The sequence below is a fragment of the Amblyomma americanum genome, chromosome 1 (genome assembly GCF_052857255.1).
Source record: "Amblyomma americanum isolate KBUSLIRL-KWMA chromosome 1, ASM5285725v1, whole genome shotgun sequence".
Classification (NCBI taxonomy): Eukaryota; Metazoa; Arthropoda; class Arachnida; order Ixodida; family Ixodidae; genus Amblyomma; species Amblyomma americanum.
In genome coordinates this window covers 434,952,500-434,965,799 of record NC_135497.1, presented here as the reverse complement: position 1 = coordinate 434,965,799, position 13,300 = coordinate 434,952,500, and positions in this window count along the sequence as shown.

Genomic DNA, 13,300 nt, shown 5'->3' with positions numbered 1-13,300 from the left:
CAGGTGGCACACCAGCAGCAGACCACCTGCGGCAAGGTATACGGTGAAGAGCAGTGGTCGAGCGCTGACCTGGATGGTAACCAGGCGTAAGTCGGCGAGGTCTTCCGCTTCTTCGGAGACCCGGCGACAACCGCTTGCGTGTGCGTTAGGTTCATCGACACCGGGTTCTCTGGCACGGCGATGGACTCGAGCAGCAGCACAGCCAGGAGCCATACACACGAGGCGGCTATCCCGCAGCGGCCGTGGTGCCGAACGCGTGGGCGCCGACGACGAGCATGGCGTGCCCGGCGTCGAGTGCGGTTACGACCGACGCGCTTTCCACGGTGACAGGTGCCATCATCTGTGTCGTCATGTATAGGCATCTCGCTCTGCTGGAGAATGGCGAGAAGGTAGGTCCGTGCAAAAACGCGACGGCGTTTGAAAGACTGGGCGAATATCACGGGTGCGCCTCCGTTGCGCCGGTGAGATGAACGCTGGTCACAACCGCGCGAAGACTGCACGTACCTCCCTTGACAAACGGCCGCTCCCTCCCTAGCAGAAAGGCTTAAAGCACGAAGGAGTGGTTCCACTAAGGAAGTAGCTTTTGCAGCTCGGACCGGTAGGGGTGAGGAGGCTTGATCGCACCTTCCAGTAAAACAGGGCCGCTCCACTCTCGGGTACAAGCGTGGGCTCGTGAGCCGCAACAGGATTCAAGAAAGGCTCCGCAGCAGTGCCAAGGATTGACGTCATCATTTTTGAGCATCGCCAGTACCGCCAGAATTGCTTCAGCGGAGCGCTCCAAAATCTTTGCGTTGCACCGAGATGGGGGCAGCGGTAGCAGAATTCGCCGATGTCTTTCAGCAGCGCAGCAACACTGACGTGGTTCTTGGGGTTCGAATGCTGTCTGCGGCCAACACGAACGTTCGACGCGTAACTATCGCCGAACGGTTTCGATGAAATATATGCCGCTCGATGCGCCAGAGATGTTGTGGTTGTTGCCTTCGTGACATGGCAAATAGTTAAACAAGCTCCCTTCATCTTTCTCTTTGTCGTGAGAACCTGAAATAGTGCCCAGATGCTGGCAGATGTGGTCTTGGTGGGCATGCTATCCCTCGATTGTGAACACACATTTGTTATGGCGAGAGAAGCTATTCAACACTATTCGGCACAAACTTGAGTGTAATCAGTCGCTTCGTGATGTTACGGAAGAAAAAAAAGTAGAAAGGAAGCAAGATTAAACCTATAGGTTATACACCTATGTATTACTTATGACCACAGTTTGTACCGGCGCCAGCATATTAAGAGTAATATTATTAAAGGGGAACGTGCTGTGGACTAGTTGACACGAGTAGGCAATAAAAACTTTGGCATGCGTCGCGACACGTTACTGTTGCTCTATAAGGCTTATATGAGACCGATTCTGTTTCGTCTTGTTCTCTGGAAGCGCTAAATACAAGCTGCAGCTCTTAGCCTCACTGGAAAGGCGTGCTCCACACCCCTGCCTTGGGCTCCCATATTCAGCTTCAAACGCTGTCAGTTATCTGGAAGACCGTATCCTCGATCTACATTCCCGCTTCTAACAATGCGTACTTTCCTCGGGTCCTTTTATCTAGCCCCCGGCGATAATACTGCCTTTTTTCTGTCCAACCACACGTGATTTTCTTTAACCACTGGTCACGTTATCAGCTTCCCCAAATTAGGTTCACCCAAAATCTGTTAGCCAAACTTCAGGTCGATCTGATATCCTTGCAACAAGTTGTTGCTACGCAGGCAGACCCCGTCTTCTATTACGACCATATTTTCCAGTCCCATGCGAAACATATGCCCGCAACTATCCTAATTGGTGTTTTTGCTGAACACCTACTACATTTTCATGATCATACTGTTCTCTCCACGGATGCCTCTGGCAGCTGTGAGACAGCGGCTATTGGGACATATTGGCATGTTCTTCCTTGGAGCTATTTCGTTCGTTTGGTTTGGTTTATAAGGGTTTAACGTCCCAAAGCGACTAAGGCTATGAGAGACGCCGTAGTGAAGGGCTCCGGAAATTTCGACCACCTGGGGTTCTTTAACGTGCACTGACATCGCACAGCACACGGGCCTCTAGAATTTCCCCTCCATCGAAATTCGACCGCCGCGTATTTCGTTCGTATCCCTGATTATACTCCTATATTCTTCGCAATTTTTGGCAATTGGTTTGGCTCTTCTCAAAATTTCGAGGCACGTAGCACGCGTTCTTATTCTTGCAGAGTGCCTTTCAGTTCTAGTTTCTCGCCAAACTTCCGGAAAATCTCGAGTCAATCGTTCCTTTAGGTTTTTTGTTCCGCGCACAGTACGTGAGCTCCGCTTTGCCTGGGTACCTGGTCATTGGCCTGTCTGTTTTAACGAGGTGGCTTATTTCTCGGCAATGTCAGCTGTCAGTGCTCCCATAATATATCCTGTCCCTCATCTAATTCTGTTGGGACATCGCGCTTCCAGCGGTTCCAACATATTTCATCCAGCTTGAGAGAACCGGTGATCAATACAGTGTATTTTCCACACTTAAACGCCCATGGAATGTCCGCTGGTGCAAATCAAGGCTGTGTGAGGCGTCACTTGTCCACTTGTGCAATGCAGAATCCCTTACTTGAATATGTACTTATCCGGGTTCGCTACGACGATCCTTTGTGTCTCATGTGGGCAAGTCGAAAAAATAGACCATTTTCTCCTCTCTTTCCAGCGGTTCGCGTTTCGCAGCTCAGAGAAATCAGTCCCCCCGCGTTGCTATGTGCTATATTTACTGAGGTATAGAAGACGAAGGCGAGAAGCGTCGCCAACGGAAAGATGCAACGTTAGGCTCCGCGGTCAAGCCGAGCAGCGGAATCCTGTGTAAACTGCTTGCCTCATGCGTTGTGCTTAATTACGCTAAGCAAGCCCAGCTGTTCTCGCATACTCGCTAACGGCACCGGAAATACAGTTTTAGAATAGAGGGATCATATTCTAACAGCTGGCCCTAATTCATGGGGTGCACGTAACAACCACTTCTAGAATTGCAGTTTTTCACAGCTAACCCGCCTCAATTGCGTTTATACGATTGTGATATACAATGTTCAATTGTGAGACGCCATTTTAGATCAGATATTTTACTGACTCTTGCAATAAAGAAAATGGTTCTAAGTTTTCCTATCCCAAACCTGGTAGCGGTACTGAACATCTCGAGCAAAAATGAGGCATAAAAGCTGTTTTCCGCAAGGAAATTTTTGTGGTGTAAAATTGAGCCTGTGACTCAGAATGACACAGAAGGAATACTGAGACCTTTCGGATGGTGGTTGGTTGTGGTATGGGGGTTTGAATGACCCAAAGTAGCGTAGGCTATTAAGGACGCTGGAGTACAGTTGTATCCGACTATAGGAAAAAATCTAAGAATAGGGTGCATAGCACCTATCATAAAAACAGCGACCATGATTCTTCCAAAAAATTAACAATCAGTTTTCATCGGTGTTGTCAGATGAAACCGGACCATTTTATTTTTCAAGGTCAGAAGCACGCAGGACATTTTTTGCAGCACCTTATATTTATATAAAAGCCTGCATTGTTAAATTTCCTCACCATAAATTCGATCTTTTTCTGGTGGAGAATTGTGGCGGCACATGGATTTGAACCATGGGTTTCCTGCACGCGAGGCGGATGCTCTACTTCTGCGCCAGCGCAGCATCCACTGAACTGGCCTCTATAGTGGCCACTGTACTGCACCCTGAACGCCTAGTGGCATCGCTGGTGCTCATCTATATGCAGCAGTAATGAGAGAAAAAGAGTAGCACACGAATTTTATTCAAGAAAAGGCATTCAAACACAGCGCAAAGCTCTTATACATAATCTATTAGCAAATGCTGTCAAAGTAAAGTGATGCAATTTGCTATCTTTAAGTGTGGTTGTTTCCAGAATCCTGATGTGTTGTATTGCCAGGAATATTTAGGTAGTGCAAACTCAAATACATATGTGACCAGTGTTTCGGCAAAGAAAAGCTTTCTTTTATAGTGAAAGGAGCAGTAAGCATGTGATGGGGCATTGCTGAGGTGGTCAGAATTTATGCATACTGCGGCATTTTCTCATTCTAGTAATTTTTAATGTTTTAATCTAAACTGTGTGCAAACTTTGTACCACAAGGTCTGGTGGACTAAGTTTCACTTGCACAATGTTAAGGGTGAGTATGTGCCTGCAGTATTTCACACTTTTTGACCTCTAATTGAAAATTGTCTCTTGGTTTATTGAACATGCCTAAAGCTGTAACCTCACTTTGTAAACATGGAGATTGCCATGTATCACACAGAAATGTTACTAGTGAAAGGGGGACATCACGACACAGGACGTAGTCTCAAATGTAAGGTCTAGTACCTCGCCACAGCATCTTTCCTCTCGGAGTCAGCATTCTAGAACGTGTTTTCCAAAAAAAACAAATTGCCTGGGCAAGCACTGGCAGCAGGAGTCTGTAGTTACTACCGCATCCAAAGAGTGTTATATATCAGAATGACAGTCATGACACATAAAATCAGAACTGTCTTTAGTTTCCAACCTGCATGGACTCAGAACACTGGTTCCTCAAGTAAAGAAAAAGTAAACAATGTGCAAAGAAGTGAGCACCCTGGTATAGTATGTGTGCTGTTCAAGAACATGAGGCAGTGTTTATCTGTTGAATAAAAGGGTCAGCTGGCAGGATGCTATAAATGTAATGGGTGCTTGTCACGTTTGAGTATGGCTATGTTTTTGCATAAACTCAGAGGGATAGCTGTGAGCAGTTTTCAGAAACTTTTTAGGATTCGCGCTGCACGCAAAAAGAATGTCGATGATGCATGGAAAACCCGCGGACAGGATGCGTCCACAAGCAGAAGTACACAGAGCAATGTTCCCCTGTGTACTTCTGCTTGTGAACGCGTTCTTTCCACTGGTTTTATACGTACCATGGAGCAACCGGCCCAACAAGCTACCCTTCTTCAATAGAATGTCAGTGACAACTGCTAGTACCCCTTCTTTTTTTTGCCCCAGCAACAGTGTCCTGCGTGGAAGGTTACCTTTAGCACTGTCCCGTTTAAGCTCCGTGTAGTTTTCATGCAAGAATTGATTGCTTCAGCCACAGCACGTATAAAAAGTTAACAGTTCAAACCTGTTTTTAGCAGACCTACCTTTTTGCTCTGCAATTGTTTCTTTTTCAGCAAAGTGTGAATAGTCCACGAAGGAAAGTTTTGACCATTTGCATGTGTTTTCCTTCTTTTTTTAGCAAGCACCTCAAGCAGATCACCGTCACAGAAACGACTCCGCCTGAGAGAGGCGAAATTGGAAAAGATGCTGTTAAATATGCACCGAAAAAAACGAAGAATTTTTGACGAAGCAAGCAGACATACAATTTGAACGACAAAAACAACTGCTTGCAGATGAAACAAGCACATGCAGGAGCTCCTGCAAGGTGTTTCCACCACCTTTCTGCAGGGCACACGAACTTTAATGGGGCAGTTTTCTTCTCAGCAGGCAGCATTGGTGGAATCCCTACAACACATGCCCAGCTTCCCACAATTTATGGGACCACCAAACATAAACTTGCAACACCAATTTCCACCACCGCCACCAGCCACCAACACACCACCAACGCCTAAACACTGAGGTGAACTACCCCCGTAACCTTGCCACCTTTTTCAGTTTCCTTTAATCACTTCGAGAATACAAAACAGCGACTGATGCCTCCTTAACGTGCAGCAGCCTCGGAAACATTAAATGGACGCTGAGGACCAATCCATCCAATCATTGTTTTTGATACAAATTATGTTCAGGAGGGTTTAACGTCCCAAAGCGACTAGGGCTATGAGGGATGCTGTAGTGAAGGTCTCAGGAAATTTTGACCACCTGGGGTTCTTTAACGTGCACTGACATCGCACAGTACACGGGCTTCTAGAATTTTGCCTCCATCAAAATTCGACCGCCATGGCCGGCATCGAACCCGCGTCTTTCGGGTCAGCAGCTGAGCGCCATAACCACGGAGCCACCGCGGCAGATGATTCTTTGCCTCTTTCTGGCTGTATCGGCATTTCTCTAGCACCAAAAGATGCATTTGTAGCAGAGAAAATTGAATTAAAAAACTCTGCCAGCAGTCAATTCAAATTCGTGACATCTGTACTTTCTGCTACTGGGCTGCCATCGTGTACAAGTGAATGGTGGTGTAGCTTAGCTTCTGGGATCCGCGCCCAAAAATCTGTGTTGATACATGCATTCCACTTCCGAAATCGGCCGCTGACTGCAATGCCTGTTTTTTTTCTTTTCAAGCTTACAAAAAGCTCCAATTTTGGTGAGAATGTTCTCTTTGTGGTTTGAGCACGGTACTGTTACAATACAGGCCAGCTTTATGGAAGTTTTATGAAGCGTGCCATCGCCCGAGCGTCGAAGTGCCGAGGCTACGTGACTGTGCATGCGGCATTTATTTTGGCTTATCATTAGCAAAGATGGATTCTTTTTTTATTACTGTTTTTTTTATATTCGTGATGACTTGTCAAAAGGAACTCGCTCGAGATGATAGAGCTACTTTTAGCCAGTATTACGCAAGCTCGAAAAACAGAGTTTATTTTTCCGATGCAACTAATTCACACAAGTCACTTAGTTGGGAAAGTGTAGTAACATTATTAACAGGAGCACTATCCCATCAATGCAGAGAAAGAAGTGAGGAGGACAGACATTTCGCTGTCGCGATGCGAGAGCAAACACGTCGTTGCACTAATGGCGTGCGTAGGCCCCACCTACCCTCACAACGCTTTGAAGGCGCTCAGGGAAGGAGTCAAACAGGCTGCTTGCAAGGTCAGGAAGAGCCTGGAGCCTGCTCCATTCCTCTTGAACCGCCGCCAAAGGATATCTAGTGATGATTCGTGCAGCTGCCTTACAGCTAGTCGCTTTTTCATTACCCCCATATATTTGCAATTATATTTAAATCTGCTCCTTCGGGAGGCCATGGTAACTCCTGGATGCATAGCTGTTCAAGCAGTTACCAAGCGCAGCGCGGCTGAGGCTGCATGCAAAAATAACTGCCAAACAATAAACAACTATCCTATTCTTCACCCGTTGCCTGCGCGAGCAAGGCTGCGCTAAAAAAAAGAGAGGGCGAGACAGAAAAATAAATTTTGCTGGGCAGTGACAGTCCGCTGAACCCCCTAATACTGTAGAATGGGAACGGCCCGGCACTCTCGTTATCAGCCTCTTCGCCATACGCAGCACCACGCATTGTCATTCCGGCGTTCTGGTGTTCCGTCATGTGCGCTAATCTCTTTTACTCGTGACTGTACTCGTGAGGTTACAGCAACTTCGTCCGATATTTCACCACTAACCACCGCCCTTAGTTTTCTTAATTGTGGGTGCGCTTTGATCCATGCTGCTACTTTACTGCTAATGTTATACAATGATAATTTTTCTAGAATGAAATATGTGGTACAACGTCAAACGCTTTCATAAAATCGAGAAACATGCACTCAACAGAAACTGCTTTATCTAAAGAACTTGCTATATCATGGACAAGTTCAGTTAAGTGTGTGACACATGAAAAGAGTACGAAACCCATGTTGGTTATTATTTACGAGGGAAAACTTAAGATGGTGTACAATGTAAAAAATACATGTTCAAAAACCTTGAAAAATGCACTTGTGAGGGACACTGGGAGATAATTTCAAACCAGATTACGTGGCCCTGATTTATGAATCGGCACAACATACGCCATTTTGAAATTATTGGGCAAATCACTGTCTTCAAGTGATTTTGAACATCGCTCGGTTAATGCATGCATAGTAGGGCTGTTCAAAATACGAGTGAAAAAAAAAGCGTGGCAGTTATAGCATGTCTGCACAAACTGCAAAATGCAATAATACTTTGGTTTCAAGTAGGTGATGCATTGCTAGAAAAGCAGAACTGTTTTCAGTACTAAAGATGACAATAGCCGCCGCAGTGGCTCAGTGGTGATGGCGCTCGGCTGGTGACCCGAAAGACGCGGGTTCGATCCTGGTTGTGGCGTTCGAATTTCGATGGAGGCGAAATTCTAGAGGCCCGTGCACTGTGTGATGTCAGTGCACGTTAAAGAACCCCAGGTGCTCGAAATTTCTGCAGCCCGTCACTGCGGCGTCCCTTATAGCTTGAGTCGCTTTGGGACGTTAAACTCCATAAACCAAACCAAAAGATGACAGAGAACACATTAACTCAGGACAGGCGCGAACTGCGAAGTGAAGAGTATTGCCGAGCCAAGCTCCCTGCGACAACAACACATTGCCAGATACAATCCACAACATAATGAACTAGGCAGTACACAGGAGTCCACATGATATATCAGAAGCAACATGTGGCACACAGTCCATTCATTCATTCATTCATTCATTCATTCATTTATTGTACCCTTAAAGGCCCTTTTCGGGCATTACATAAGGGGGGGGGGGAATAGTTGAAATACAAAGTAGAGAATAACAATGTTAATACAGTAAAATACAACACAATGCAAAAAGGATCTGGAAAACACTGTGAAATGTTAAAATGCAGTTCTAAACAATACATGGTGGCGGATAGGCTAAATAGTCGCATATATTATGAGGACTATCATAATAGCCTGTCTGAAGCAGAGCACATTTCAAGCCCATTCAGTCCACAGACACTGTGGTTCAGTTGTCACCAAAACCAGGAAAGCAGTCATTCTTGTACAGCCAAATAAAATAATTCCTAGACTGCTGAGATAATGAAAGCATTAATGATTTTTCAGGCTACTAAAAGAAATGCCTTTTGCCTGAGTATTGCTTGTTGTGGTGCTTTTCACATAAGTGGCTGTGCAAAATGGACGTGCTTGATATAATGTGTGGGATCTTTTTTGCTGTCTACTTCCACAAGATGCAAGTTGTGTGTAATAAATGCCGTAAAAAGTTCCTTGACAACCAAATTCAATTGACACTTCATGCTTATCCTGTGCTACTGTGCTCATCGTTCCGGACTTCTGTGCTAACAATTTTCTGCTAAATGCACTTTAGTGTTCGAACCCGACCGCGGCGTCTGCATTTCGATGGAGGCGAAACGCTAAGGCGCCCGTGTGCTGTGCAATGTCAGCGCAGGTTAAAGATCCCCAGGTGGTGAAATTATTCCAGAGCCCTCCACTCTCTTGCTTCCTTTCTTCTTTCACTCCCTCCTTTATCCCTTCCCTTACGCGCAGTTCAGGTGTCCACCGATATGTGAGACAGATACTGCGCCATTTCGTTCCCCCAAAACCAATTTTTACTTTAGCGGAAGCTACTTGTGCGAATCGGAAAGTTATGGGCTAAATAATTGCTCAGGCAGTCCCTTACATCCGACTATTGGGTGCCTGCATAAGGCCTGCAGACGGGTTGCGGAATGTCCTCCGATTCAGTAGCTGAAACAATGGCACCCCAGGAGTCCTCATAGGTTTCTGAATGCTGCTGACAAAAGTTGAGCAGCACGCATGCTGTGAGGGCAGCGGTAGGCACAAACTTATAATTTATGTCTGTGCGCTTAAGTAAAACGCGCCAACGCCCCTTTAACCTGCGAAATGCCTGTTCTACAACATTCCTCCCAGTGCTGTGGTACACGTTGAAGGACTCTGCTTCTTTGGGTATCCTCCCTCTGTAGCCTTTCAAGATTTAGGGCAGTGGGGGATACGCAGGGTCAGCGAGATGCATGAAGGGAAGAAGCTTCCCCTCAAAGAGCTGGCTGCCCTTTGGCAACAGTTGGTCGCTGTTCTTGTATAGTTTCGACATCTTAAATGCTGTCGAGTCATGCGCACTGCCTGGCGCAAGGCATGAAATGCTGCGAAACCTCAATGCAGAAAAAATGGGATGCACGTCAAGACAAAGAAGCTTTTGAAGGCTATCATTTACACCATCTGTTTGGTGCTAGAGCACTGGTGCAAAATAAAAGCAAAAAGTTTGTATTTGAATTGCACCAAAGGGAAGCAAAACTAGCCAGCAAAACAATGTCAAAAAGGACAAATAAGTATTTGCAAAATATCTTGAAAAAGGAAAAACAAACTGCAGACCACTCTGAATTGCATTCTAAAAACTTTTTGGCATCACTGCCACGAAATGTGCCACTGGGCACATCCACAGGAGCTATGTTGAGCTCCTTTATGCCATCTTTATATATTTTTTGCTATAGCTATGATCCTAATTGCAAATTATTCATGTGTTGCATTCATATAGCTCGTTTCTATTTAGGTACCAAAAAGTTAGTACAGGTTTAAAAGATATAGTTCCCAAGCAAACTGTACTACACGAATAGATTGCTCAGTGGGAAGTGTGCTGAAAAGTCTGTTGCGAGATTTTAAAGGCAAATAGATTACTTATGGAAGCCCCACAGTTTAAATAAAATAAGATACATGCACTGCAGTACCAACAAATGGATGACATGTTAGTCAATCATGATAAGCATATCTTGGGAGAGGTCCTAGAACACATCAATGTCAAGTTTGAAAATTCGTCATGCCTGTCCTTGCACACAAGCACAACAAAATAATTATCTAGCTTCGAATTTCAGAGTACTTAGAGTGAAACACTTCGTCAGCATGCTTCATTACTGTTTTCCATAAGTTTTCAGTTATTGCTGTTGCATACAACCAGCAAAACTTAGGTCCAGTAATGAATAAACAAATATACTTACAGTCCACGGTCGTCCACGACTGCCTGCATGTTGTAGGATGCCCACATTTTGCGGTTAATGAAGTCTCTGTACCCTTTTTGGGGTGCAGTGATGGGGATATGACTGCCATCAATGGCACCACATATCTGTGGGATGTGCACTTCTCGGAGAACCTCCTGCCAATCGATGTGGCCTCTTCAGTTGATGGCAGGTAGATAAATTTGTTTGAAAGGTGCCTTTTTACAGTACTGCAGAAAAGGTACACAAATTTCCGCACAGTGCTTTTGTGAATTCCTAACTGATTTGCAACTACTCTGACGAGCTAGCCAGTTTGTACAGTGCAATTGCAATTCTTTTGTCAACTGACACTGGCTCTCGAACGTAATTACATTCTTGTGACATAAATGGAGCAAGGGCAGCAACCAATTCACAGAAATTTGCCCGTGACATCCTGAAGTTTTCTTTCCATTCACCATCATCAAAATTTGAGCAAACAATATTGTCCCATCAATAACTACTTATGTTCTTCATCCACATGCGCCACTTTGGTGGTGGTGTCAGGGATTCCAGTCCTGCAAGATACCTCTTGTTATCAATTTGACACGCACTTTTTTTCACTACCTTTTTATGAATATGCAGAAACTGCAGACTAATGCGTGGATATCACAGTCCTAAACAACGAATGTCACAAAAGATGCTATGGTGCTACATAAGGTATTGGAAAGCGTGAACTCTGTTGCTTGATTTCGAGTATTTCTAATTTACCTGCTGCTGGCTTTTAGTGCAGTTATTAAAAGTAATCATAGAAAATACAGGACTCTATATTTCTTTAGGTTAATCCATTGTTACGAGGTTAATGAACTTATGCAGCACTTACCAAAATCCTGCTACGTTATATAATTACTTTACGACATGTGCTTGCATCCTGCTACCCTATGAAAACCAAGAAGCAATTTATCAAAACCTGGCGATTGATGAAGCGTCATAAAGTAACGGTGTTTAATATTACGTAATGCGATCATTTGCAGCCGCGTCACCATGCTGTTCAGCACTACACCAAACACAGGAGAACGTATTCCCGTAACAGCGCAGTGCATGTTTGGTAACGAGCTGTACCCCGTTTATAAAAGAAACCGAGCAACGGGGCTAGCTTTTCAGCCCCCTTACGGTACTCCTCCTGAGTGAAAAGTACCGAACGGTGAGTACAGGGGTTCTCCTGACCTTACACAGAATTAGAGCTTAAGGTCTGCCGTAAGTGTCACGCTACTCGGATAAGATGCAAAACCCGTTCATCGGTTAGTTCTCGAAAAGGCGGAACTTCCGCGCTCCATTTTTCGTCTCACACTCCACCGTTAAAACTCATGCAGCCTACTGTATTCAAGATATGTAGCTTGCGACTTTAGTAATGCCACATCATCCGCTGTATTAGTTTCTGCATGCCAGGATTAGCGAAGACAGGCGTAGAAGAATAGATACTAACCATACATGAGGGCGACTTCGTGGACGGACCAACCGGCGATGAGCGGTGTTCGGCTGTTTGATATACTCCGTATACGTTGACAACGAGCCCGGTAATGAATCACCGCGGCAGAAAGCAGCACATTATGAAAGCTTATCCATGACATCAAAAGGGTCATGAAATAAAGCTGATTTAGAGTGAGCATCATGATCAAAACAGCAGACGACATGGCCATTGCGAACGCGCGGGAACCCATGGGCCAAAAACAGGAACCGGAAACTTGCACGATAAATGCGAACATCGACGCTAGGCGCCGCTGCGATACTTACGCGCCTGAACAGAGTTCATGTAGACACCAATTGGGGCGAGTCAGAGGCGAGTCACCTAGCCCGACGCTGACTCTACCCGGTCCTGTCGGATTCATGTAGGCCGGGCTTATTTCGCGCCGAGCGCGTCAGCCTCCGCTGGCCCAGCCAGACCGGTTCCGCTTCTAGCTCGGGGCGCTGCTTCGCCATCTACGACAGATGGCGCGTCGAACATTCTGCATTCATCTGCGCATGCGCTCCGCCTGGCGCAACCGCTGCGCCGCGACGTATTGGTTCAAATGCAGGAGGGCCGAATTCGCGCCTGTCTTGGCGTCGCCACCCTGACGTGACTGACCACCGCCGGCACTCGACCGCGCGCCGAGGACAACCAATTATAAAGGCACCTTCAAGTACTTTTCCTATTTTTGCTCTCTTGTTGCATACAACTTAAGTTTGTAGTGGAGCTCCACCCAGACTCATGATCGCCACGAATAGCTCTCCCGCGACTGGGAGTAATCCGTCGTTCACGTTTTCATAACTAAACAGAAATATAATTACAAGAAATTATAAGATCAAGAATTTTGATGCCTTTGGCTTGTTTTACACAGTTCAACATTCAAATGATGATTTCGTTGGTTTCTATGACAGCTGGCTATGGGTTTTTCTCGCCAGCTGCTGTTCTTTGAAATTGTGTCCTACGATAGAGATATGCGGGCGTAACGGCGAGGCAGCCGCCGCCTCGAGCTCATCACCAGAACTCCGTAGCAATTCAACTCCGAATGCTGGTTAGCTGGAAGAAATAGATGTGACGTCATGATTACATTCCCGTGGTTTGGCGGGACGCTTGAGAATTAAAATTCTAGTCTGTTTGTTTCCCCATGCATAGCATTCATTCATTTTATTTGCAGAGTCTTTGGGCTGCACAAGC